At 43.8% G+C, this 27,593-nt stretch overlaps 2 long non-coding RNA genes across 4 annotated transcripts in view; both read left to right on the top strand.

Moving 5' to 3' along the window:
• LOC307181487 overlaps window positions 1-27,593 on the top strand; it is a 501,935-nt gene that overhangs the window by 388,071 nt on the left and 86,271 nt on the right. The window lies entirely within an intron of this gene.
• On the top strand, window positions 6,480-25,516 carry LOC307181490. The gene is made up of 3 exons (XR_013826898.1): window positions 6,480-6,561; window positions 9,639-9,724; window positions 25,436-25,516. It is a non-coding gene; the product is annotated as an uncharacterized lncRNA (long non-coding RNA).

Raw genomic sequence — 27,593 nt, 5'->3', positions numbered from 1 at the left:
TATGCAGCACCCCAACTCACCTTTACCCTTAAGCAAGCATAAGTTGGTTTTCTAAATTTGAGACCCTGTTCTGTTCTGTAATTCAGTTCCTGTGTAGCCAAGTTTACATTCCGTGTATTACTGATATCTTATGATGTTTCTTTTTCTGTGTGACTTATTTCAGTTACAATCATCATACCTGAATCCACTCATTGTGATGCTAAGGGCCTGATGACATAGATTTCATTGCTGAGTGATATTGCTTTGTAAGTAAATACCACAACTTCTTTATCCATTTTTCACTTTCTGCGATGTTGAACTTGTACTGTAAACGAGGTTCTTGTAAACAGAGGCGTCCCAAACTTTGGGGTGGCTGTGTCTTTTTGATTTTAATTTCCCTAAGCTATAGGACCATAAGTGGCAGTGCCCTAGGCTCTGTTGCTTTGTTTTTTAGATGTTTCAGGAAACACCATACACTTCTCCCGAGTGTCTGTTGGCAATTTACATCCCGCCCATCAGCATAACAAGGCTCCCAGTTCTCCATGGCCTGTCCTGCCTTTCTGGATTTTACACTTTTTTCAGATGGCCCTTTTGACTGGGGGGAAGTGAGACTTCATTGTAGTGCAGATTTCCTTTGCAAGCTTGCTTGGTTGGCCAAAAAGGGCGTATGCGTTTTTTCCTGAATATATTCAGGAAAAAACGCATACGCCCTTTTTGGCCAAGTGCATCATTGTGGACGTTCTGCCTCTTTTCCTATGCTTTCAATGCAATTCCAGTCTACCTCCTGAAATCGGTTTCCTGCAATTCTGCCCCGCTTTCAAGTCCTCTTGGCAGCCTTACTTCAGTCTATTTTTGGACGATAGCTGTCATTTATAACTCTGCAGGTTTGTGAATTACAGTGCCCCTGAGCTCCTTTCTTCAACTCGCTTTCTTTTGAGCTGGCCGCAACACCGCAGGATGGCTTCAGGCCCTAATCTGGTTCCGGTACGGCACGCTGAGCCTTTGGTTATTTCCTCTTCCTGGTGGGAAATGAGAGTTAAATTTGCCCGTCCAGACACCTCCAGCTAGCCTCTCATTGGTTCTTGCTATTCCTGTTCATCTTCCGCAGAAATTGCAAACTGGGCCAAACAGGAGGTTAAAGGGACTGACTCTCCAAGTCGGGAGAGTGTTAGTAAAGCGTCTGGAATGTTGCACCCGAGTACCAGGGTACGAAAACTGACATATTTGAACACGTCTCCCGATCACATGGTTGATCATACTCTAGGTTCCACATGCATGTTTTAGCTGAAGGAAGAATACCTTAAACCTGGGTAGTTGAAACCCGTGGAATGGGTACCATGCAATATGACTTCAAAGGGTCTTCATTTGCTCACCGAACCTCTCCAATCCTATCACTGCTGCGTTTATGCCCCTGTACACATGCTTGATTCTCTTTCGGAGACATAGCAATCCATAGGTTTTAAGATACTTACTAGTCAGGTACATTCTTAGGCGTTTAATATGCGGTGTTGAGTCCATTTCGTTGAGCAAGGAGTAGCTCTTGTCTATTCCATATTTGACTTAAGGAACTTTATCTGTGCTCATTTCAATCTCTGGTTTTATGCAGCACCCAAACTCACCTTTCCCCTTAAGCAAGCATAAGTTGGTTTTCTAAATTTGAGACCCTGTTCTGTTCTGTAATTCAGTTCCTGTGTAGCCAAGTTTACATTCCGTGTATTACTGATATCTTATGATGTTTCTTTTTCTGTGTGACTTACTTCAGTTAGAATCATCATACCTGAATCCACTCATTGTGCTGCTAAGGGCCTGATGACACAGATTTCATTGCTGAGTGATATTGCTTTGTAAGTAAATACCACAACTTCTTTATCCATTTTTCACTTTCTGCGATGTTGAACTTGTACTGTAAACGAGGTTCTTGTAAACAGAGCCGTTCCAAACTTTGGGGTGGCTGTGTCTTTTTGATTTTAATTTCCCTAAGCTATAGGACCATAAGTGGAAGTGCCCTAGGTTCTGTTGCTTTGTTTTTTAGATGTTTCAGGAAACACCATACACTTCTCCCGAGTGGTTGTTGGCAATTTACATCCCGCCCATCAGCATAACAAGGCTCCCAGTTCTCCATGGCCTGTCCTGCCTTTCTGGATTTTACACTTTTTTCAGATGGCCCTTTTGACCGGGGGGAAGTGAGACTTCATTGTAGTGCAGATTTCCTTTGCAAGCTTGCTTGGTTGGCCAAAAAGGGCGTATGCGTTTTTTCCTGAATATATTCAGGAAAAAACGCATACGCCCTTTTTGGTCAAGTGCATCATTGTGGACGTTCTGCCTCTTTTCCTATGCTTTCAATGCAATTCCAGTCTACTCCTGGAATCGGTTTCCTGCAATTCTGCCCCGCTTTCAAGTCCTCTTGGCAGCCTTACTTCAGTCTATTTTTGGACGATAGCTGTCATTTATAAGTCTACAGGTTTGTGAATTACAGTGCCCCTGAGCTCCTTTCTTCAACTCGCTTTCTTGTGACCTGGCCGCAACACCGCAGGGTGGCTTCAGGCCCTAATCTGGTTCTGGCACGACACGCTGAGCCTTTGGTTAATTCCTCTTCCTGGTGGGAAATGAGAGTTAAATTTGCCCGTCCAGACACCTACAGCTAGTCTCTCATTGGTTCTCGCTATTCCTGTTCATCTTCCGCAGAAATTGCAAACTGGGCCAAACAGGAGGTTAAAGGGACTGACTCTCCAAGTCGGGAGAGTGTTAGTAAAGCGTCTGGAATGTTGCACCCGAGTACCAGGGGAGGAAAACTGAGACATATTTGAACACGTCTCCCGATCACATGGTTGATCATACTCTAGGTTCCACATGCATGTTTTAGCTGAAGGAAGAATACCTTAAACCTGGAGAGTTGAGACCCGTGGAATGGGTACCATGCAATATGACTTCAAAGGGTCTTCATTTGCTCACCGAACCTCTCCAATCCTATCACTGCTGCGTTTATGCCCCTGTACACACGCTTGATTCTCTTTTGGAGACATAGCAATCCATAGGTTTTAAGATACTTACTAGTCAGGTACATTCTTAGGCGTTTAATATGGGGTGTTGAGTCCATTTCGTTGAGCAAGGAGTAGCTCTTGTCTATTCCATATTTGACTTAAGGAACTTTATCTGTGCTCATTTCAATCTCTGGTTTTATGCAGCACCCCAACTCACCTTTCCCCTTAAGCAAGCATAAGTTGTTTTTCTAAATTTGAGACCCTGTTCTGTTTTGGAATGTAGTTCCTGTGTAGCCAAGTTTCCATTCCGTGTATTACTGATATCTTATGATGTTTCTTTTTCTGTGTGACTTACTTCAGTTAGAATCATCATACCTGAATCCACTCATTGTGCTGCTAAGGGCCTGATGACACAGATTTCATTGCTGAGTGATATTGCTTTGTAAGTAAATACCACAACTTCTTTATCCATTTTTCACTTTCTGCGATGTTGAACTTGTACTGTAAACGAGGTTCTTGTAAACAGAGCCATTCCAAACTTTGGGGTGGCTGTGTCTTTTTGATTTTAATTTCCCTAAGCTATAGGACCATAAGTGGAAGTGCCCTAGGTTCTGTTGCTTTGTTTTTTAGATGTTTCAGGAAACACCATACACTTCTCCCGAGTGGTTGTTGGCAATTTACATCCCGCCCATCAGCATAACAAGGCTCCCAGTTCTCCATGGCCTGTCCTGCCTTTCTGGATTTTACACTTTTTTCAGATGGCCCTTTTGACCGGGGGGAAGTGAGACTTCATTGCAGTGCAGATTTCCTTTGCAAGCTTGCTTGGTTGGCCAAAAAGTGCGTATGCGTTTTTTCCTGAATATATTCAGGAAAAAACGCATACGCCCTTTTTGGCCAAGTGCATCATTGTGGACGTTCTGCCTCTTTTCCTATGCTTTCAATGCAATTCCAGTCTACCTCCTGAAATCGGTTTCCTGCAATTCTGCCCCGCTTTCAAGTCCTCTTGGCAGCCTTACTTCAGTCTATTTTTGGACGATAGCTGTCATTTATAACTCTGCAGGTTTGTGAATTACAGTGCCCCTGAGCTCCTTTCTTCAACTCGCTTTCTTGTGACCTGGCCGAAACACCACAGGATGGCTTCAGGCCCTAATCTGGTTCTGGCACGGCACGCTGAGCCTTTGGTTAATTCCTCTTCCTGGTGGGAAATGAGAGTTAAATTTGCCCGTCCAGACACCTCCAGCTAGTCTCTTATTGGTTCTCGCTATTCCTGTTCATCTTCCGCAGAAATTGCAAACTGGGCCAAACAGGAGGTTAAAGGGACTGACTCTCCAAGTGGGGAGAGTGTTAGTAAAGCGTCTGGAATGTTGCACCCGAGTACCAGGGGAGGAAAACTGAGACATATTTGAACACGTCTCCCGATCACATGGTTGATCATACTCTAGGTTCCACATGCATGTTTTAGCTGAAGGAAGAATACCTTAAACCTGGAGAGTTGAGACCCGTGTAATACGTACCATGCAATATGACTTCAAAGGGTCTTCATTTGCTCACCGAACCTCTCCAATCCTATCACTGCTGCGTTTATGCCCCTGTACACATGCTTGATTCTCTTTTGGAGACATAGCAATCCATAGGTTTTCCGATACTTACTAGTCAGGTACATTCTTAGGCGTTTAATATGTGGTGTTGAGTCCATTTCGTTGAGCAAGGAGTAGCTCTTGTCTATTCCATATTTGACTTAAGGAACTTTATCTGTGCTCATTTCAATCTCTGGTTTTATGCAGCACCCCAACTCACCTTTACCCTTAAGCAAGCATAAGTTGGTTTTCTAAATTTGAGACCCTGTTCTGTTCTGTAATTCAGTTCCTGTGTAGCCAAGTTTACATTCCGTGTATTACTGATATCTTATGATGTTTCTTTTTCTGTGTGACTTATTTCAGTTAGAATCATCATACCTGAATCCACTCATTGTGCTGCTAAGGGCCTGATGACACAGATTTCATTGCTGAGTGATATTGCTTTGTAAGTAAATACCACAACTTCTTTATCCATTTTTCACTTTCTGCGATGTTGAACTTGTACTGTAAACGAGGTTCTTGTAAACAGATCCGTTCGAAAGTTTGGGGTGGCTGTGTCTTTTTGATTTTAATTTCCCTAAGCTATAGGACCATAAGTGGAAGTGCCCTAGGTTCTGTTGCTTTGCTTTTTCGATGTTTCAGGAAACACCATACACTTCTCCCGAGTGTCTGTTGGCAATTTACATCCCGCCCATCAGCATCACAAGGCTCCCAGTTCTCCATGGCCTGTCCTGCCTTTCTGGATTTTACACTTTTTTCAGATGGCCCTTTTGACCGGGGGGAAGTGAGACTTCATTGTAGTGCAGATTTCCTTTGCAAGCTTGCTTGGTTGGCCAAAAAGGGCGTATGCGTTTTTTCCTGAATATATTCAGGAAAAAACGCATACGCCCTTTTTGGCCAAGTGCATCATTGTGGACGTTCTGCCTCTTTTCCTATGCTTTCAATGCAATTCCAGTCTACCTCCTGAAATCGGTTTCCTGCAATTCTGCCCCGCTTTCAAGTCCTCTTGGCAGCCTTACTTCAGTCTATTTTTGGACGATAGCTGTCATTTATAACTCTGCAGGTTTGTGAATTACAGTGCCCCTGAGCTCCTTTCTTCAACTCGCTTTCTTGTGACCGGGCTGCAACACCGCAGGATGGCTTCAGGCCCTAATCTGGTTCCGGCACGGCACGCTGAGCCTTTGGTTAATTCCTCTTCCTGGTGGGAAATGAGAGTTAAATTTGCCCGTCCAGACACCTCCAGCTAGCCTCTCATTGGTTCGCACTATTCCTGTTCATCTTCTGCAGAAATTGCAAACTGGGCCAAACAGGAGGTTAAAGGCGCTGACTCTCCAAGTGGGGAGAGAGTTAGTAAAGCGTCTGGAATGTTGCACCCGAGTACCAGGGGAGGAAAACTGAGACATATTTGAACACGTCTCCCGTTCACATGGTTGATCATACTCTGGGTTCCACATGCATGTTTTAGCTGAAGGAAGAATACCTTAAACCTGGAGAGTTGAGACCCGTGGAATGGGTACCATGCAATATGACTTCAAAGGGTCTTCATTTGCTCACCGAACCTCTCCAATCCTATCACTGCTGCGTTTATGCCCCTGTACACACGCTTGATTCTCTTTTGGAGACATAGCAATCCATAGGTTTTAAGATACTTACTAGTCAGGTACATTCTTAGGCGTTTAATATGCGGTGTTGAGTCCATTTCGTTGAGCAAGGAGTAGCTCTTGTCTATTCCATATTTGACTTAAGGAACTTTATCTGTGCTCATTTCAATCTCTGGTTTTATGCAGCACCCCAACTCACCTTTCCCCTTAAGCAAGCATAAGTTGGTTTTCTAAATTTGAGACCCTGTTCTGTTCTGTGATTCAGTTCCTGTGTAGCCAAGTTTACATTCCGTTTATTACTGATATCATATGATGTTTCTTTTCTGTGTGACTTATTTCAGTTAGAATCATCATACCTGAATCCACTCATTGTGCTGCTATGGGCCTGATGACACAGATTTCATTGCTGAGTGATATTGCTTTGTAAGTAAATACCACAACTTCTTTATCCATTTTTCACTTTCTGCGATGTTGAACTTGTACTGTAAACGAGGTTCTTGTAAACAGAGCCGTTCGAAAGTTTGGGGTGGCTGTGTCTTTTTGATTTTAATTTCCCTAAGCTATAGGACCATAAGTGGCAGTGCCCTAGGCTCTGTTGCTTTGTTTTTTAGATGTTTCAGGAAACACCATACACTTCTCCCGAGTGTCTGTTGGCAATTTACATCCCGCCCATCAGCATAACAAGGCTCCCAGTTCTCCATGGCCTGTCCTGCCTTTCTGGATTTTACACTTTTTTCAGATGGCCCTTTTGACCGTGGGGAAGTGAGACTTCATTGTAGTGCAGATTTCCTTTGCAAGCTTGCTTGGTTGGCCAAAAAGGGCGTATGCGTTTTTTCCTGAATATATTCAGGAAAAAATGCATACGCCCTTTTTGGCCAAGTGCATCATTGTGGACGTTCTGCCTCTTTTCCTATGCTTTCAATGCAATTCCAGTCTACCTCCTGAAATCGGTTTCCTGCAATTCTGCCCCGCTTTCAAGTCCTCTTGGCAGCCTTACTTCAGTCTATTTTTGGACGATAGCTGTCATTTATAACTCTGCAGGTTTGTGAATTACAGTGCCCCTGAGCTCCTTTCTTCAACTCGCTTTCTTGTGACCTGGCCGCAACACCGCAGGATGGCTTCAGGCCCTAATCTGGTTCTGGCACGGCATGCTGAGCCTTTGGTTAATTCCTCTTCCTGGTGGGAAATGAGAGTTAAATTTGCCCGTCCAGACACCTCCAGCTAGTCTCTCATTGGTTCTCGCTATTCCTGTTCATCTTCCGCAGAAATTGCAAACTGGGCCAAACAGGAGGTTAAAGGGACTGACTCTCCAAGTCGGGAGAGTGTTAGTAAAGCGTCTGGAATGTTGCACCCGAGTACCAGGGGAGGAAAACTGAGACATATTTGAACACGTCTCCCGATCACATGGTTGATCATACTCTAGGTTCCACATGCATGTTTTAGCTGAAGGAAGAATACCTTAAACCTGGAGAGTTGAGACCCGTGTAATGCGTACCATGCAATATGACTTCAAAGGGTCTTCATTTGCTCACCGAACCTCTCCAATCCTATCACTGCTGCGTTTATGCCCCTGTACACATGCTTGATTCTCTTTTGGAGACATAGCAATCCATAGGTTTTACGATACTTACTAGTCAGGTACATTCTTAGGCGTTTAATATGCGGTGTTGAGTCCATTTCGTTGAGCAAGGAGTAGCTCTTGTCTATTCCATATTTGACTTAAGGAACTTTATCTGTGCTCATTTCAATCTCTGGTTTTATGCAGCACCCCAACTCACCTTTCCCCTTAAGCAAGCATAAGTTGTTTTTCTAAATTTGAGACCCTGTTCTGTTTTGGAATGTAGTTCCTGTGTAGCCAAGTTTCCATTCCGTGTATTACTGATATCTTATGATGTTTCTTTTTCTGTGTGACTTACTTCAGTTAGAATCATCATACCTGAATCCACTCATTGTGCTGCTAAGGGCCTGATGACACAGATTTCATTGCTGAGTGATATTGCTTTGTAAGTAAATACCACAACTTCTTTATCCATTTTTCACTTTCTGCGATGTTGAACTTGTACTGTAAACGAGGTTCTTGTAAACAGAGCCGTTCCAAACTTTGGGGTGGCTGTGTCTTTTTGATTTTAATTTCCCTAAGCTATAGGACCATAAGTGGAAGTGCCCTAGGTTCTGTTGCTTTGTTTTTTAGATGTTTCAGGAAACACCATACACTTCTCCCGAGTGGTTGTTGGCAATTTACATCCCGCCCATCAGCATAACAAGGCTCCCAGTTCTCCATGGCCTGTCCTGCCTTTCTGGATTTTACACTTTTTTCAGATGGCCCTTTTGACCGGGGGGAAGTGAGACTTCATTGCAGTGCAGATTTCCTTTGCAAGCTTGCTTGGTTGGCCAAAAAGTGCGTATGCGTTTTTTCCTGAATATATTCAGGAAAAAACGCATACGCCCTTTTTGGCCAAGTGCATCATTGTGGACGTTCTGCCTCTTTTCCTATGCTTTCAATGCAATTCCAGTCTACCTCCTGAAATCGGTTTCCTGCAATTCTGCCCCGCTTTCAAGTCCTCTTGGCAGCCTTACTTCAGTCTATTTTTGGACGATAGCTGTCATTTATAACTCTGCAGGTTTGTGAATTACAGTGCCCCTGAGCTCCTTTCTTCAACTCGCTTTCTTGTGACCTGGCCGCAACACCACAGGATGGCTTCAGGCCCTAATCTGGTTCTGGCACGGCACGCTGAGCCTTTGGTTAATTCCTCTTCCTGGTGGGAAATGAGAGTTAAATTTGCCCGTCCAGACACCTCCAGCTAGTCTCTCATTGGTTCTCGCTATTCCTGTTCATCTTCCGCAGAAATTGCAAACTGGGCCAAACAGGAGGTTAAAGGGACTGACTCTCCAAGTGGGGAGAGTGTTAGTAAAGCGTCTGGAATGTTGCACCCGAGTACCAGGGGAGGAAAACTGAGACATATTTGAACACGTCTCCCGATCACATGGTTGATCATACTCTAGGTTCCACATGCATGTTTTAGCTGAAGGAAGAATACCTTAAACCTGGAGAGTTGAGACCCGTGTAATACGTACCATGCAATATGACTTCAAAGGGTCTTCATTTGCTCACCGAACCTCTCCAATCCTATCACTGCTGCGTTTATGCCCCTGTACACATGCTTGATTCTCTTTTGGAGACATAGCAATCCATAGGTTTTCCGATACTTACTAGTCAGGTACATTCTTAGGCGTTTAATATGTGGTGTTGAGTCCATTTCGTTGAGCAAGGAGTAGCTCTTGTCTATTCCATATTTGACTTAAGGAACTTTATCTGTGCTCATTTCAATCTCTGGTTTTATGCAGCACCCCAACTCACCTTTACCCTTAAGCAAGCATAAGTTGGTTTTCTAAATTTGAGACCCTGTTCTGTTCTGTAATTCAGTTCCTGTGTAGCCAAGTTTACATTCCGTGTATTACTGATATCTTATGATGTTTCTTTTCTGTGTGACTTATTTCAGTTAGAATCATCATACCTGAATCCACTCATTGTGCTGCTACGGGCCTGATGACACAGATTTTATTGCTGAGTGATATTGCTTTTTAAGTAAATACCACAACTTCTTTATCCATTTTTCACTTTCTGCCATGTTGAACTTGTACTGTAAACGAGGTTCTTGTAAACAGAGCCGTTTGAAAGTTTGGGGTGGCTGTGTCTTTTTGATTTTAATTTCCCTAAGCTATAGGACCATAAGTGGAAGTGCCCTAGGTTCTGTTGCTTTGCTTTTTCGATGTTTCAGGAAACACCATACACTTCTCCCGAGTGTCTGTTGGCAATTTACATCCCGCCCATCAGCATAACAAGGCTCCCAGTTCTCCATGGCCTGTCCTGCCTTTCTGGATTTTACACTTTTTTCAGATGGCCCTTTTGACCGGGGGGAAGTGAGACTTCATTGTAGTGCAGATTTCCTTTGCAAGCTTGCTTGGTTGGCCAAAAAGGGCGTATGCGTTTTTTCCTGAATATATTCAGGAAAAAACGCATACGCCCTTTTTGGCCAAGTGCATCATTGTGGACGTTCTGCCTCTTTTCCTATGCTTTCAATGCAATTCCAGTCTACCTCCTGAAATCGGTTTCCTGCAATTCTGCCCCGCTTTCAAGTCCTCTTGGCAGCCTTACTTCAGTCTATTTTTGGACGATAGCTGTCATTTATAACTCTGCAGGTTTGTGAATTACAGTGCCCCTGAGCTCCTTTCTTCAACTCGCTTTCTTGTGACCTGGCTGCAACACCGCAGGATGGTTTCAGGCCCTAATCTGGTTCCGGCACGGCACGCTGAGCCTTTGGTTAATTCCTCTTCCTGGTGGGAAATGAGAGTTAAATTTGCCCGTCCAGACACCTCCAGCTAACCTCTCATTGGTTCTCGCTATTCCTGTTCATCTTCTGCAGAAATTGCAAACTGGGCCAAACAGGAGGTTAAAGGCGCTGACTCTCCAAGTGGGGAGAGAGTTAGTAAAGCGTCTGGAAAGTTGCACCCGAGTACCAGGGGAGGAAAACTGAGACATATTTGAACACGTCTCCCGTTCACATGGTTGATCATACTTGGGTTCCACATGCATGTTTTAGCTGAAGGAAGAATACCTTAAACCTGGAGAGTTCAGACCCGTGTAATGGGTACCATGCAATATGACTTCAAAGGGTCTTCATTTGCTCACCGAACCTCTCCAATCCTATCACTGCTGCGTTTATGCCCCTGTACACACGCTTGATTCTCTTTTGGAGACATAGCAATCCATAGGTTTTAAGATACTTACTAGTCAAGTACATTCTTAGGCGTTTAATATGGGGTGTTGAGTCCATTTCGTTGAGCAAGGAGTAGCTCTTTTCTATTCCATATTTGGCTTAAGGAACTTTATCTGTGCTCATTTCAATCTCTGGTTTTATGCAGCACCCCAACTCACCTTTACCCTTAAGCAAGCATAAGTTGGTTTTCTAAATTTGAGACACTGTTCTGTTTTGGAATTCAGTTCCTGTGTAGCCAAGTTTACATTCCGTGTATTAGTGATATCTTATGATGTTTCTTTTTCTGTGTGACTTATTTCAGTTAGAATCATCATACCTGAATCCACTCATTGTGCTGCTAAGGGCCTGATGACACAGATTTCATTGCTGAGTGATATGCTTTGTAAGTAAATACCACAACTTCTTTATCCATTTTTCACTTTCTGCGATGTTGAACTTGTACTGTAAACGAGGTTCTTGTATACAGATCCGTTCCAAACTTTGGGGTGGCTGTGTCTTTTTGATTTTAATTTCCCTAAGCTATAGGACCATAAGTGGAAGTGCCGTAGGTTCTGTTGCTTTGTTTTTTACATGTTTCAGGAAACACCATACACTTCTCCCGAGTGGTTGTTGGCAATTTACATCCCGCCCATCAGCATAACAAGGCTCCCAGTTCTCCATGGCCTGTCTTGTCTTTCTGGATTTTACACTTTTTTCAGATGGTCCTTTTGACCGGGGGGAAGTGAGACTTCATTGTAGTGCAGATTTCCTTTGCAAGCTTGCTTGGTTGGCCAAAAAGTGCGTATGCGTTTTTTCCTGAATATATTCAGGAAAAAACGCATACGCCCTTTTTGGCCAAGTGCATCATTGTGGACGTTCTGCCTCTTTTCCTACGCTTTCAATGCAATTCCAGTCTAACTCCTGAAATCGGTTTCCTGCAATTCTGCCCCGCTTTCAAGTCCTCTTGGCAGCCTTACTTCAGTCTATTTTTGGACGATAGCTGTCATTTATAACTCTGCAGGTTTGTGAATTACAGTACCCCTGAGCTCCTTTCCTCAACTCGCTTTCTTGTGACCTGGCCGCAACACCGCAGGATGGCTTCAGGCCCTAATGAGGTTCCGGCACGGCACGCTGAGCCTTTGGTTAATTCCTCTTCCTGGTGGGAAATGAGAGTTAAATTTGCCCGTCCAGACACCTCCAGCTAGTCTCTCATTGGTTCTCGCTATTCCTGTTCATCTTCCGCAGAAATTGCAAACTGGGCGAAACAGGAGGTTAAAGGGACTGACTCTCCAAGTCGGGAGAGTGTTAGTAAAGCGTGTGGAATGTTGCACCCGAGTACCAGGGGAAGAAAACTGAGACATATTTGAACACGTCTCCCGATCACATGGTTGATCATACTCTAGGTTCCACATGCATGTTTTAGCTGAAGGAAGAATACCTTAAACCTGGAGAGTTGAGACCCGTGTAATGCGTACCATGCAATATGACTTCAAAGGGTCTTCATTTGCTCACCGAACCTCTCCAATCCTATCACTGCTGCGTTTATGCCCCTGTACACATGCTTGATTCTCTTTCAGAGACATAGCAATCCATAGGTTTTAAGATACTTACTAGTCAGGTACATTCTTAGGCGTTTAATATGCGGTGTTGAGTCCATTTCGTTGAGCAAGGAGTAGCTCTTGTCTATTCCATATTTGGCTTAAGGAACTTTATCTGTGCTCATTTCAATCTCTGGTTTTATGCAGCACCCCAACTCACCTTTACCCTTAAGCAAGCATAAGTTGGTTTTCTAAATTTGAGACCCTGTTCTGTTCTGTAATTCAGTTCCTGTGTAGCCAAGTTTACATTCCGTGTATTACTGATATCTTATGATGTTTCTTTTTCTGTGTGACTTATTTCAGTTAGAATCATCATACCTGAATCCACTCATTGTGATGCTAAGGGCCTGATGACATAGATTTCATTGCTGAGTGATATTGCTTTGTAAGTAAATACCACAACTTCTTTATCCATTTTTCACTTTCTGCGATGTTGAACTTGTACTGTAAACGAGGTTCTTGTAAACAGAGGCGTCCCAAACTTTGGGGTGGCTGTGTCTTTTTGATTTTAATTTCCCTAAGCTATAGGACCATAAGTGGAAGTGCCCTAGGTTCTGTTGCTTTGTTGTTTAGATGTTTCAGGAAACACCATATACTTCTCCCGAGTGGTTGTTGGCAATTTACATCCCGCCCATCAGCATAACAAGGCTCCCAGTTCTCCATGGCCTGTCCTGCCTTTCTGGATTTTACACTTTTTTCAGATGGCCCTTTTGACCGGGGGGAAGTGAGACTTCATTGTAGTGCAGATTTCCTTTGCAAGCTTGCTTGGTTGGCCAAAAAGGGCGTATGCGTTTTTTCCTGAATATATTCAGGAAAAAACGCATACGCCCTTTTTGGCCAAGTGCATCATTGTGGACGTTCTGCCTCTTTTCCTATGCTTTCAATGCAATTCCAGTCTACCTCCTGAAATCGGTTTCCTGCAATTCTGCCCCGCTTTCAAGTCCTCTTGGCAGCCTAACTTCAGTCTATTTTTGGACGATAGCTGTCATTTATAACTCTGCAGGTTTGTGAATTACAGTGCCCCTGGGCTCCTTTCTTCAACTCGCTTTCTTTTGAGCTGGCCGCAACACCGCAGGATGGCTTCAGGCCCTAATCTGGTTCCGGTACGGCACGCTGAGCCTTTGGTTATTTCCTCTTCCTGGTGGGAAATGAGAGTTAAATTTGCCCGTCCAGACACCTCCAGCTAGCCTCTCATTGGTTCTCGCTATTCCTGTTCATCTTCCGCAGAAATTGCAAACTGGGCCAAACAGGAGGTTAAAGGGACTGACTCTCCAAGTCAGGAGAGTGTTATAAAGCATCTGGAATGTTGCACCCGAGTACCAGGGGAGGAAAACTGAGACATATTTGAACACGTCTCCCGTTCACATGGTTGATCATACTCTGGGTTCCACATGCATGTTTTAGCTGAAGGAAGAATACCTTAAACCTGGAGAGTTGAGACCCGTGGAATGGGTACCATGCAATATGACTTCAAAGGGTCTTCATTTGCTCACCGAACCTCTCCAATCCTATCACTGCTGCGTTTATGCCCCTGTACACACGCTTGATTCTCTTTCGGAGACATAGCAATCCATAGGTTTTAAGATACTTACTAGTCAGGTACATTCTTAGGCGTTTAATATGCGGTGTTGAGTCCATTTCGTTGAGCAAGGAGTAGCTCTTGTCTATTCCATATTTGACTTAAGGAACTTTATCTGTGCTCATTTCAATCTCTGGTTTTATGCAGCACCCCAACTCACCTTTCCCCTTAAGCAAGCGTAAGTTGTTTTTCTAAATTTGAGACCCTGTTCTGTTCTGTGATTCAGTTCCTGTGTAGCCAAGTTTACATTCCGTTTATTACTGATATCATATGATGTTTCTTTTCTGTGTGACTTATTTCAGTTAGAATCATCATACCTGAATCCACTCATTGTGCTGCTATGGGCCTGATGACACAGATTTCATTGCTGAGTGATATTGCTTTGTAAGTAAATACCACAACTTCTTTATCCATTTTTCACTTTCTGCGATGTTGAACTTGTACTGTAAACGAGGTTCTTGTAAACAGAGCCGTTCGAAAGTTTGGGGTGGCTGTGTCTTTTTGATTTTAATTTCCCTAAGCTATAGGACCATAAGTGGAAGTGCCCTAGGCTCTGTTGCTTTGTTTTTTAGATGTTTCAGGAAACACCATACACTTCTCCCGAGTGTCTGTTGGCAATTTACATCCCGCCCATCAGCATAACAAGGCTCCCAGTTCTCCATGGCCTGTCCTGCCTTTCTGGATTTTACACTTTTTTCAGATGGCCCTTTTGACCGGGGGGAAGTGAGACTTCATTGTAGTGCAGATTTCCTTTGCAAGCTTGCTTGGTTGGCCAAAAAGGGCGTATGCGTTTTTTCCTGAATATATTCAGGAAAAAACGCATACGCCCTTTTTGGCCAAGTGCATCATTGTGGACGTTCTGCCTCTTTTCCTATGCTTTCAATGCAATTCCAGTCTACCTCCTGAAATCGGTTTCCTGCAATTCTGCCCCGCTTTCAAGTCCTCTTGGCAGCCTTACTTCAGTCTATTTTTGGACGATAGCTGTCATTTATAACTCTGCAGGTTTGTGAATTACAGTGCCCCTGAGCTCCTTTCTTCAACTCGCTTTCTTGTGACCTGGCCGCAACACCGCAGGATGGCTTCAGGCCCTAATCTGGTTCTGGCACGGCATGCTGAGCCTTTGGTTAATTCCTCTTCCTGGTGGGAAATGAGAGTTAAATTTGCCCGTCCAGACACCTCCAGCTAGTCTCTCATTGGTTCTCGCTATTCCTGTTCATCTTCCGCAGAAATTGCAAACTGGGCCAAACAGGAGGTTAAAGGGACTGACTCTCCAAGTCGGGAGAGTGTTAGTAAAGCGTCTGGAATGTTGCACCCGAGTACCAGGGGAGGAAAACTGAGACATATTTGAACACGTCTCCCGATCACATGGTTGATCATACTCTAGGTTCCACATGCATGTTTTAGCTGAAGGAAGAATACCTTAAACCTGGAGAGTTGAGACCCGTGTAATGCGTACCATGCAATATGACTTCAAAGGGTCTTCATTTGCTCACCGAACCTCTCCAATCCTATCACTGCTGCGTTTATGCCCCTGTACACATGCTTGATTCTCTTTTGGAGACATAGCAATCCATAGGTTTTACGATACTTACTAGTCAGGTACATTCTTAGGCGTTTAATATGCGGTGTTGAGTCCATTTCGTTGAGCAAGGAGTAGCTCTTGTCTATTCCATATTTGACTTAAGGAACTTTATCTGTGCTCATTTCAATCTCTGGTTTTATGCAGCACCCCAACTCACCTTTCCCCTTAAGCAAGCATAAGTTGTTTTTCTAAATTTGAGACCCTGTTCTGTTTTGGAATGTAGTTCCTGTGTAGCCAAGTTTCCATTCGGTGTATTACTGATATCTTATGATGTTTCTTTTTCTGTGTGACTTACTGCAGTTAGAATCATCATACCTGAATCCACTCATTGTGCTGCTAAGGGCCTGATGACACAGATTTCATTGCTGAGTGATATTGCTTTGTAAGTAAATACCACAACTTCTTTATCCATTTTTCACTTTCTGCGATGTTGAACTTGTACTGTAAACGAGGTTCTTGTAAACAGAGCCGTTCCAAACTTTGGGGTGGCTGTGTCTTTTTGATTTTAATTTCCCTAAGCTATAGGACCATAAGTGGAAGTGCCCTAGGTTCTGTTGCTTTGTTTTTTAGATGTTTCAGGAAACACCATACACTTCTCCCGAGTGGTTGTTGGCAATTTACATCCCGCCCATCAGCATAACAAGGCTCCCAGTTCTCCATGGCCTGTCCTGCCTTTCTGGATTTTACACTTTTTTCAGATGGCCCTTTTGACCGGGGGGAAGTGAGACTTCATTGCAGTGCAGATTTCCTTTGCAAGCTTGCTTGGTTGGCCAAAAAGTGCGTATGCGTTTTTTCCTGAATATATTCAGGAAAAAACGCATACGCCCTTTTTGGCCAAGTGCATCATTGTGGACGTTCTGCCTCTTTTCCTATGCTTTCAATGCAATTCCAGTCTACCTCCTGAAATCGGTTTCCTGCAATTCTGCCCCGCTTTCAAGTCCTCTTGGCAGCCTTACTTCAGTCTATTTTTGGACGATAGCTGTCATTTATAACTCTGCAGGTTTGTGAATTACAGTGCCCCTGAGCTCCTTTCTTCAACTCGCTTTCTTGTGACCTGGCCGCAACACCACAGGATGGCTTCAGGCCCTAATCTGGTTCTGGCACGGCACGCTGAGCCTTTGGTTAATTCCTCTTCCTGGTGGGAAATGAGAGTTAAATTTGCCCGTCCAGACACCTCCAGCTAGTCTCTTATTGGTTCTCGCTATTCCTGTTCATCTTCCGCAGAAATTGCAAACTGGGCCAAACAGGAGGTTAAAGGCGCTGACTCTCCAAGTGGGGAGAGTGTTAGTAAAGCGTCTGGAATGTTGCACCCGAGTACCAGGGGAGGAAAACTGAGACATATTTGAACACGTCTCCCGATCACATGGTTGATCATACTCTAGGTTCCACATGCATGTTTTACCTGAAGGAAGAATACCTTAAACCTGGAGAGTTGAGACCCGTGTAATGGGTACCATGCAATATGACTTCAAAGGGTCTTCATTTGCTCACCGAACCGCTCCAATCCTATCACTGCTGCGTTTATGCCCCTGTACACACGCTTGATTCTCTTTTGGAGACATAGCAATCCATAGGTTTTAAGATACTTACTAGTCAGGTACATTCTTAGGCGTTTAATATGGGGTGTTGAGTCCATTTCGTTGAGCAAGGAGTAGCTCTTGTCTATTCCATATTTGGCTTAAGGAACTTTATCTGTGCTCATTTCAATCTCTGGTTTTATGCAGCACCCCAACTCACCTTTCCCCTTAAGCAAGCATAAGTTGGTTTTCTAAATTTGAGACCCTGTTCTGTTTTGGAATTCAGTTCCTGTGTAGCCAAGTTTACATTCCGTGTATTAGTGATATCTTATGATGTTTCTTTTTCTGTGTGACTTATTTCAGTTAGAATCATCGTACTTGAATCCACTCATTGTGCTGCTAAGGGCCTGATGACACAGATTTCATTGCTGAGTGATATTGCTTTGTAAGTAAATACCACAACTTCTTTATCCATTTTTCACTTTCTGCGATGTTGAACTTGTACTGTAAACGAGGTTATTGTAAACAGATCCGTTCCAAACTTTGGGGTGGCTGTGTCTTTTTGATTTTAATTTCTCTAAGTTATAGGACCATAAGTGGAAGTGCCCTAGGTTCTGTTGCTTTGTTTTTTACATGTTTCAGGAAACACCATACACTTCTCCCGAGTGGTTGTTGGCAATTTACATCCCGCCCATCAGCATAACAAGGCTCCCAGTTCTCCATGGCCTGTCTTGTCTTTCTGGATTTTACACTTTTTTCAGATGGCCCTTTTGACCGGGGGGAAGTGAGACTTCATTGTAGTGCAGATTTCCTTTGCAAGCTTGCTTGGTTGGCCAAAAAGGGCGTATGCGTTTTTTCCTGAATATATTCAGGAAAAAACGCATACGCCCTTTTTGGCCAAGTGCATCATTGTGGACTTTCTGCCTCTTTTCCTATGCTTTCAATGCAATTCCAGTCTACCTCCTGAAATCGGTTTCCTGCAATTCTGCCCCGCTTTCAAGTCCTCTTGGCAGCCTTACTTCAGTCTATTTTTGGACGATAGCTGTCATTTATAACTCTGCAGGTTTGTGAATTACAGTGCCCCTGAGCTCCTTTCTTCAACTCGCTTTCTTGTGACCTGGCCGCAACACCGCAGGATGGCTTCAGGCCCTAATCTGGTTCCGGCCCGGCATGCTGAGCCTTTGGTTAATTCCTCTTCCTGGTGGGAAATGAGAGTTAAATTTGCCCGTCCAGACACCTCCAGCTAGTCTCTCATTGGTTCTCGCTATTCCTGTTCATCTTCCGCAGAAATTGCAAACTGGGCCAAACAGGAGGTTAAAGGGACTGACTCTCCAAGTGGGGAGAGTGTTAGTAAAGCGTCTGGAATGTTGCACCCGAGTACCAGGGGAGGAAAACTGAGACATATTTGAACACGTCTCCCGATCACATGGTTGATCATACTCTAGGTTCCACATGCATGTTTTAGCTGAAGGAAGAATACCTTAAACCTGGAGAGTTGAGACCCGTGTAATGCGTACCATGCAATATGACTTCAAAGGGTCTTCATTTGCTCACCGAACCTCTCCAATCCTATCACTGCTGCGTTTATGCCCCTGTACACACGCTTGATTCTCTTTCGGAGACATAGCAATCCATAGGTTTTAAGATACTTACTAGTCAGGTACATTCTTAGGCGTTTAATATGCGGTGTTGAGTCCATTTCGTTGAGCAAGGAGTAGCTCTTGTCTATTCCATATTTGGCTTAAGGAACTTTATCTGTGCTCATTTCAATCTCTGGTTTTATGCAGCACCCCAACTCACCTTTCCCCTTAAGCAAGCATAAGTTGGTTTTCTAAATTTGAGACCCTGTTCTGTTCTGTAATTCAGTTCCTGTGTAGCCAAGATTACATTCCGTGTATTACTGATATCTTATGATGTTTCTTTTTCTGTGTGACTTATTACAGTTAGAATCATCATACCTGAATCCACTCATTGTGCTGCTACGGGCCTGATGACACAGATTTCATTGCTGAGTGATATTGCTTTGTAAGTAAATACCACAACTTCTTTATCCATTTTTCACTTTCTGCGATGTTGAACTTGTACTGTAAACGAGGTTCTTGTAAACAGAGCCGTTCCAAACTTTGGGGTGGCTGTGTCTTTTTGATTTTAATTTCCCTAAGCTATAGGACCATAAGTGGCAGTGCCCTAGGCTCTGTTGCTTTGTTTTTTAGATGTTTCAGGAAACACCATACACTTCTCCCGAGTGTCTGTTGGCAATTTACATCCCGCCCATCAGCATAACAAGGCTCCCAGTTCTCCATGGCCTGTCCTGCCTTTCTGGATTTTACACTTTTTTAAGATGGCCCTTTTGACCGGGGGGAAGTGAGACTTCATTGTAGTGCAGATTTCCTTTGCAAGCTTGCTTGGTTGGCCAAAAAGGGCGTATGCGTTTTTTCCTGAATATATTCAGGAAAAAACGCATACGCCCTTTTTGGCCAAGTGCATCATTGTGGACGTTCTGCCTCTTTTCCTATGCTTTCAATGCAATTCCAGTCTACCTCCTGAAATCGGTTTCCTGCAATTCTGCCCCGCTTTCAAGTCCTCTTGGCAGCCTTACTTCAGTCTATTTTTGGACGATAGCTGTCATTTATAACTCTGCAGGTTTGTGAATTACAGTGCCCCTGAGCTCCTTTCTTCAACTCGCTTTCTTTTGAGCTGGCCGCAACACCGCAGGATGGCTTCAGGCCCTAATTTTGTTCCGGCACGGCACGCTGAGCCTTTGGTTAATTCCTCTTCCTGGTGGGAAATGAGAGTTAAATTTGCCCGTCCAGACACCTCCAGCTAGCCTCTCATTGGTTCTCGCTATTCCTGTTCATCTTCCGCAGAAATTGCAAACTGGGCCAAACAGGAGGTTAAAGGGACTGACTCTCCAAGTGGGGAGAGTGTTAGTAAAGCGTCTGGAATGTTGCACCCGAGTACCAGGGGAGGAAAACTGGGACATATTTGAACACGTCTCCCGATCACATGGTTGATCATACTCTAGGTTCCACATGCATGTTTTAGCTGAAGGAAGAATACCTTAAACCTGGGTAGTTGAAACCCGTGGAATGGGTACCATGCAATATGACTTCAAAGGGTCTTCATTTGCTCACCGAACCTCTCCAATCCTATCACTGCTGCGTTTATGCCCCTGTACACATGCTTGATTCTCTTTCAGAGACATAGCAATCCATAGGTTTTAAGATACTTACTAGTCAGGTACATTCTTAGGCGTTTAATATGCGGTGTTGAGTCCATTTCGTTGAGCAAGGAGTAGCTCTTGTCTATTCCATATTTGGCTTAAGGAACTTTATCTGTGCTCATTTCAATCTCTGGTTTTATGCAGCACCCCAACTCACCTTTACCCTTAAGCAAGCATAAGTTGGTTTTCTAAATTTGAGACCCTGTTCTGTTCTGTAATTCAGTTCCTGTGTAGCCAAGTTTACATTCCGTGTATTACTGATATCTTATGATGTTTCTTTTTCTGTGTGACTTATTTCAGTTAGAATCATCATACCTGAATCCACTCATTGTGATGCTAAGGGCCTGATGACATAGATTTCATTGCTGAGTGATATTGCTTTGTAAGTAAATACCACAACTTCTTTATCCATTTTTCACTTTCTGCGATGTTGAACTTGTACTGTAAACGAGGTTCTTGTAATCAGAGGCGTCCCAAACTTTGGGGTGGCTGTGTCTTTTTGATTTTAATTTCCCTAAGCTATAGGACCATAAGTGGAAGTGCCCTAGGTTCTGTTGCTTTGTTTTTTAGATGTTTCAGGAAACACCAAATACTTCTCCCGAGTGGTTGTTGGCAATTTACATCCCGCCCATCAGCATAACAAGGCTCCCAGTTCTCCATGGCCTGTCCTGCCTTTCTGGATTTTACACTTTTTTCAGATGGCCCTTTTGACCGGGGGGAAGTGAGACTTCATTGTAGTGCAGATTTCCTTTGCAAGCTTGCTTGGTTGGCCAAAAAGGGCGTATGCGTTTTTTCCTGAATATATTCAGGAAAAAACGCATACGCCCTTTTTGGCCAAGTGCATCATTGTGGACGTTCTGCCTCTTTTCCTATGCTTTCAATGCAATTCCAGTCTACCTCCTGAAATCGGTTTCCTGCAATTCTGCCCCGCTTTCAAGTCCTCTTGGCAGCCTTACTTCAGTCTATTTTTGGACGATAGCTGTCATTTATAACTCTGCAGGTTTGTGAATTACAGTGCCCCTGGGCTCCTTTCTTCAACTCGCTTTCTTTTGAGCTGGCCGCAACACCGCAGGATGGCTTCAGGCCCTAATCTGGTTCCGGCACGGCACGCTGAGCCTTTGGTTATTTCCTCTTCCTGGTGGGAAATGAGAGTTAAATTTGCCCGTCCAGACACCTCCAGCTAGCCTCTCATTGGTTCTCGCTATTCCTGTTCATCTTCCGCAGAAATTGCAAACTGGGCCAAACAGGAGGTTAAAGGGACTGACTCTCCAAGTCGGGAGAGTGTTATAAAGCATCTGGAATGTTGCACCCGAGTAACAGGGGAGGAAAACTGAGACATATTTGAACACGTCTCCCGTTCACATGGTTGATCATACTCTGGGTTCCACATGCATGTTTTAGCTGAAGGAAGAATACCTTAAACCTGGAGAGTTGAGACCCGTGGAATGGGTACCATGCAATATGACTTCAAAGGGTCTTCATTTGCTCACCGAACCTCTCCAATCCTATCACTGCTGCGTTTATGCCCCTGTACACACGCTTGATTCTCTTTTGGAGACATAGCAATCCATAGGTTTTAAGATACTTACTAGTCAGGTACATTCTTAGGCGTTTAATATGCGGTGTTGAGTCCATTTCGTTGAGCAAGGAGTAGCTCTTGTCTATTCCATATTTGACTTAAGGAACTTTATCTGTGCTCATTTCAATCTCTGGTTTTATGCAGCACCCCAACTCACCTTTCCCCTTAAGCAAGCATAAGTTGTTTTTCTAAATTTGAGACCCTGTTCTGTTCTGTGATTCAGTTCCTGTGTAGCCAAGTTTACATTCCGTTTATTACTGATATCTTATGATGTTTCTTTTCTGTGTGACTTATTTCAGTTAGAATCATCATACCTGAATCCACTCATTGTGCTGCTATGGGCCTGATGACACAGATTTCATTGCTGAGTGATATTGCTTTGTAAGTAAATACCACAACTTCTTTATCCATTTTTCACTTTCTGCGATGTTGAACTTGTACTGTAAACGAGGTTCTTGTAAACAGAGCCGTTCGAAAGTTTGGGGTGGCTGTGTCTTTTTGATTTTAATTTCCCTAAGCTATAGGACCATAAGTGGCAGGGCCCTAGGCTCTGTTGCTTTGTTTTTTAGATGTTTCAGGAAACACCATACACTTCTCCCGAGTGTCTGTTGGCAATTTACATCCCGCCCATCAGCATAACAAGGCTCCCAGTTCTCCATGGCCTGTCCTGCCTTTCTGGATTTTACACTTTTTTCAGATGGCCCTTTTGACCAGGGGGAAGTGAGACTTCATTGTAGTGCAGATTTCCTTTGCAAGCTTGCTTGGTTGGCCAAAAAGGGCGTATGCGTTTTTTCCTGAATATATTCAGGAAAAAACGCATACGCCCTTTTTGGCCAAGTGCATCATTGTGGACGTTCTGCCTCTTTTCCTATGCTTTCAATGCAATTCCAGTCTACCTCCTGAAATCGGTTTCCTGCAATTCTGCCCCGCTTTCAAGTCCTCTTGGCAGCCTTACTTCAGTCTATTTTTGGACGATAGCTGTCATTTATAACTCTGCAGGTTTGTGAATTACAGTGCCCCTGAGCTCCTTTCTTCAACTCGCTTTCTTGTGACCTGGCCGCAACACCGCAGGATGGCTTCAGGCCCTAATCTGGTTCCGGCACGGCACGCTGCGCCTTTGGTTATTTCCTCTTCCTGGTGGGAAATGAGAGTTAAATTTGCCCGTCCAGACACCTCCAGCTAGTCTCTCATTGGTTCTCGCTATTCCTGTTCATCTTCCGCAGAAATTGCAAACTGGGCCAAACAGGAGGTTAAAGGGACTGACTCTCCAAGTCGGGAGAGTGTTAGTAAAGCGTCTGGAATGTTGCACCCGAGTACCAGGGGAGGAAAACTGAGACATATTTGAACACGTCTCCCGATCACATGGTTGATCATACTCTAGGTTCCACATGCATGTTTTAGCTGAAGGAAGAATACCTTAAACCTGGAGAGTTGAGACCCGTGTAATGCGTACCATGCAATATGACTTCAAAGGGTCTTCATTTGCTCACCGAACCTCTCCAATCCTATCACTGCTGCGTTTATGCCCCTGTACACATGCTTGATTCTCTTTTGGAGACATAGCAATCCATAGGTTTTCCGATACTTACTAGTCAGGTACATTCTTAGGCGTTTAATATGCGGTGTTGAGTCCATTTCGTTGAGCAAGGAGTAGCTCTTGTCTATTCCATATTTGACTTAAGGAACTTTATCTGTGCTCATTTCAATCTCTGGTTTTATGCAGCACACCAACTCACCTTTCCCCTTAAGCAAGCATAAGTTGGTTTTCTAAATTTGAGACCCTGTTCTGTTTTGGAATGTAGTTCCTGTGTAGCCAAGTTTCCATTCCGTGTATTACTGATATCTTATGATGTTTCTTTTTCTGTGTGACTTACTTCAGTTAGAATCATCATACCTGAATCCACTCATTGTGCTGCTAAGGGCCTGATGACACAGATTTCATTGCTGAGTGATATTGCTTTGTAAGTAAATACCACAACTTCTTTATCCATTTTTCACTTTCTGCGATGTTGAACTTGTACTGTAAACGAGGTTCTTGTAAACAGAGCCGTTCCAAACTTTGGGGTGGCTGTGTCTTTTTGATTTTAATTTCCCTAAGCTATAGGACCATAAGTGGAAGTGCCCTAGGTTCTGTTGCTTTGTTTTTTAGATGTTTCAGGAAACACCATACACTTCTCCCGAGTGTCTGTTGGCAATTTACATCCCGCCCATCAGCATAACAAGGCTCCCAGTTCTCCATGGCCTGTCCTGCCTTTCTGGATTTTACACTTTTTTCAGATGGCCCTTTTGACCGGGGGGAAGTGAGACTTCATTGCAGTGCAGATTTCCTTTGCAAGCTTGCTTGGTTGGCCAAAAAGTGCGTATGCGTTTTTTCCTGAATATATTCAGGAAAAAACGCATACGCCCTTTTTGGCCAAGTGCATCATTGTGGACGTTCTGCCTCTTTTCCTATGTTTTCAATGCAATTCCAGTCTACCTCCTGAAATCGGTTTCCTGCAATTCTGCCCCGCTTTCAAGTCCTCTTGGCAGCCTTACTTCAGTCTATTTTTGGACGATAGCTGTCATTTATAACTCTGCAGGTTTGTGAATTACAGTGCCCCTGAGCTCCTTTCTTCAACTCGCTTTCTTGTGACCTGGCCGCAACACCACAGGATGGCTTCAGGCCCTAATCTGGTTCTGGCACGGCACGCTGAGCCTTTGGTTAATTCCTCTTCCTGGTGGGAAATGAGAGTTAAATTTGCCCGTCCAGACACCTCCAGCTAGTCTCTTATTGGTTCTCGCTATTCCTGTTCATCTTCCGCAGAAATTGCAAACTGGGCCAAACAGGAGGTTAAAGGGACTGACTCTCCAAGTGGGGAGAGTGTTAGTAAAGCGCCTGGAATGTTGCACCCGAGTACCAGGGGAGGAAAACTGAGACATATTTGAACACGTCTCCCGATCACATGGTTGATCATACTCTAGGTTCCACATGCATGTTTTAGCTGAAGGAAGAATACCTTAAACCTGGAGAGTTGAGACCCGTGTAATACGTACCATGCAATATGACTTCAAAGGGTCTTCATTTGCTCACCGAACCTCTCCAATCCTATCACTGCTGCGTTTATGCCCCTGTACACATGCTTGATTCTCTTTTGGAGACATAGCAATCCATAGGTTTTAAGATACTTACTAGTCAGGTACATTCTTAGGCGTTTAATATGGGGTGTTGAGTCCATTTCGTTGAGCAAGGAGTAGCTCTTGTCTATTCCATATTTGACTTAAGGAACTTTATCTGTGCTCATTTCAATCTCTGGTTTTATGCAGCACCCCAACTCACCTTTACCCTTAAGCAAGCATAAGTTGGTTTTCTAAATTTGAGACCCTGTTCTGTTCTGTAATTCAGTTCCTGTGTAGCCAAGTTTACATTCCGTGTATTACTGATATCTTATGATGTTTCTTTTCTGTGTGACTTATTTCAGTTAGAATCATCATACCTGAATCCACTCATTGTGCTGCTACGGGCCTGATGACACAGATTTTATTGCTGAGTGATATTGCTTTTTAAGTAAATACCACAACTTCTTTATCCATTTTTCACTTTCTGCGATGTTGAACTTGTACTGTAAACGAGGTTCTTGTAAACAGAGCCGTTCGAAAGTTTGGGGTGGCTGTGTCTTTTTGATTTTAATTTCCCTAAGCTATAGGACCATAAGTGGAAGTGCCCTAGGTTCTGTTGCTTTGCTTTTTCGATGTTTCAGGAAACACCATACACTTCTCCCGAGTGTCTGTTGGCAATTTACATCCCGCCCATCAGCATAACAAGGCTCCCAGTTCTCCATGGCCTGTCCTGCCTTTCTGGATTTTACACTTTTTTCAGATGGCCCTTTTGACCGGGGGGAAGTGAGACATCATTGTAGTGCAGATTTCCTTTGCAAGCTTGCTTGGTTGGCCAAAAAGGGCGTATGCGTTTTTTCCTGAATATATTCAGGAAAAAACGCATACGCCCTTTTTGGCCAAGTGCATCATTGTGGACGTTCTGCCTCTTTTCCTATGCTTTCAATGCAATTCCAGTCTACCTCCTGAAATCGGTTTCCTGCAATTCTGCCCCGCTTTCAAGTCCTCTTGGCAGCCTTACTTCAGTCTATTTTTGGACGATAGCTGTCATTTATAACTCTGCAGGTTTGTGAATTACAGTGCCCCTGAGCTCCTTTCTTCAACTCGCTTTCTTGTGACCTGGCTGCAACACCGCAGGATGGCTTCAGGCCCTAATATGGTTCCGGCACGGCACGCTGAGCCTTTGGTTAATTCCTCTTCCTGGTGGGAAATGAGAGTTAAATTTGCCCGTCCAGACACCTCCAGCTAGTCTCTCATTGGTTCTCGCTATTCCTGTTCATCTTCCGCAGAAATTGCAAACTGGGCCAAACAGGAGGTTAAAGGCGCTGACTCTCCAAGTGGGGAGAGTGTTAGTAAAGCGTCTGGAATGTTGCACCCGAGTACCAGGGGAGGAAAACTGAGACATATTTGAACACGTCTCCCGATCACATGGTTGATCATACTCTAGGTTCCACATGCATGTTTTAGCTGAAGGAAGAATACCTTAAACCTGGGTATTTGAAACCCGTGGAATGGGTACCATGCAATATGACTTCAAAGGGTCTTCATTTGCTCACCGAACCTCTCCAATCCTATCACTGCTGCGTTTATGCCCCTGTACACATGCTTGATTCTCTTTCAGAGACATAGCAATCCATAGGTTTTAAGATACTTACTAGTCAGGTACATTCTTAGGCGTTTAATATGCGGTGTTGAGTCCATTTCGTTGAGCAAGGAGTAGCTCTTGTCTATTCCATATTTGGCTTAAGGAACTTTATCTGTGCTCATTTCAATCTCTGGTTTTATGCAGCACCCCAACTCACCTTTACCCTTAAGCAAGCATAAGTTGGTTTTCTAAATTTGAGACCCTGTTCTGTTCTGTAATTCAGTTCCTGTGTAGCCAAGTTTACATTCCGTGTATTACTGATATCTTATGATGTTTCTTTTTCTGTGTGACTTATTACAGTTAGAATCATCATACCTGAATCCACTCATTGTGCTGCTAAGGGCCTGATGACACAGATTTCATTGCTGAGTGATATTGCTTTGTAAGTAAATACCACAACTTCTTTATCCATTTTTCACTTTCTGCGATGTTGAACTTGTACTGTAAACGAGGTTCTTGTAAACAGAGCCGTTCCAAACTTTGGGGTGGCTGTGTCTTTTTGATTTTAATTTCCCTAAGCTATAGGACCATAAGTGGAAGTGCCCTAGGTTCTGTTGCTTTCTTTTTTAGATGTTTCAGGAAACATCATACACTTCTCCCCAGTGGTTGTTGGCAATTTACATCCCGCCCATCAGCATAACAAGGCTCCCAGTTCTCCATGGCCTGTCCTGCCTTTCTGGATTTTACACTTTTTTCAGATGGCCCTTTTGACCGGGGAGAAGTGAGACTTCATTGTAGTGCAGATTTCCTTTGCAAGCTTGCTTGGTTGGCCAAAAAGGGCGTATGCGTTTTTTCCTGAATATATTCAGGAAAAAACGCATACGCCCTTTTTGGCCAAGTGCATCATTGTGGACGTTCTGCCTCTTTTCCTATGCTTTCAAT

This window comes from Stenella coeruleoalba, assembly GCF_951394435.1.
Source record: "Stenella coeruleoalba genome assembly, contig: scaffold_88, whole genome shotgun sequence".
Lineage (NCBI taxonomy): Eukaryota > Metazoa > Chordata > Mammalia > Artiodactyla > Delphinidae > Stenella > Stenella coeruleoalba.
This window is presented reverse-complemented; position numbering and strand designations above follow the sequence as displayed.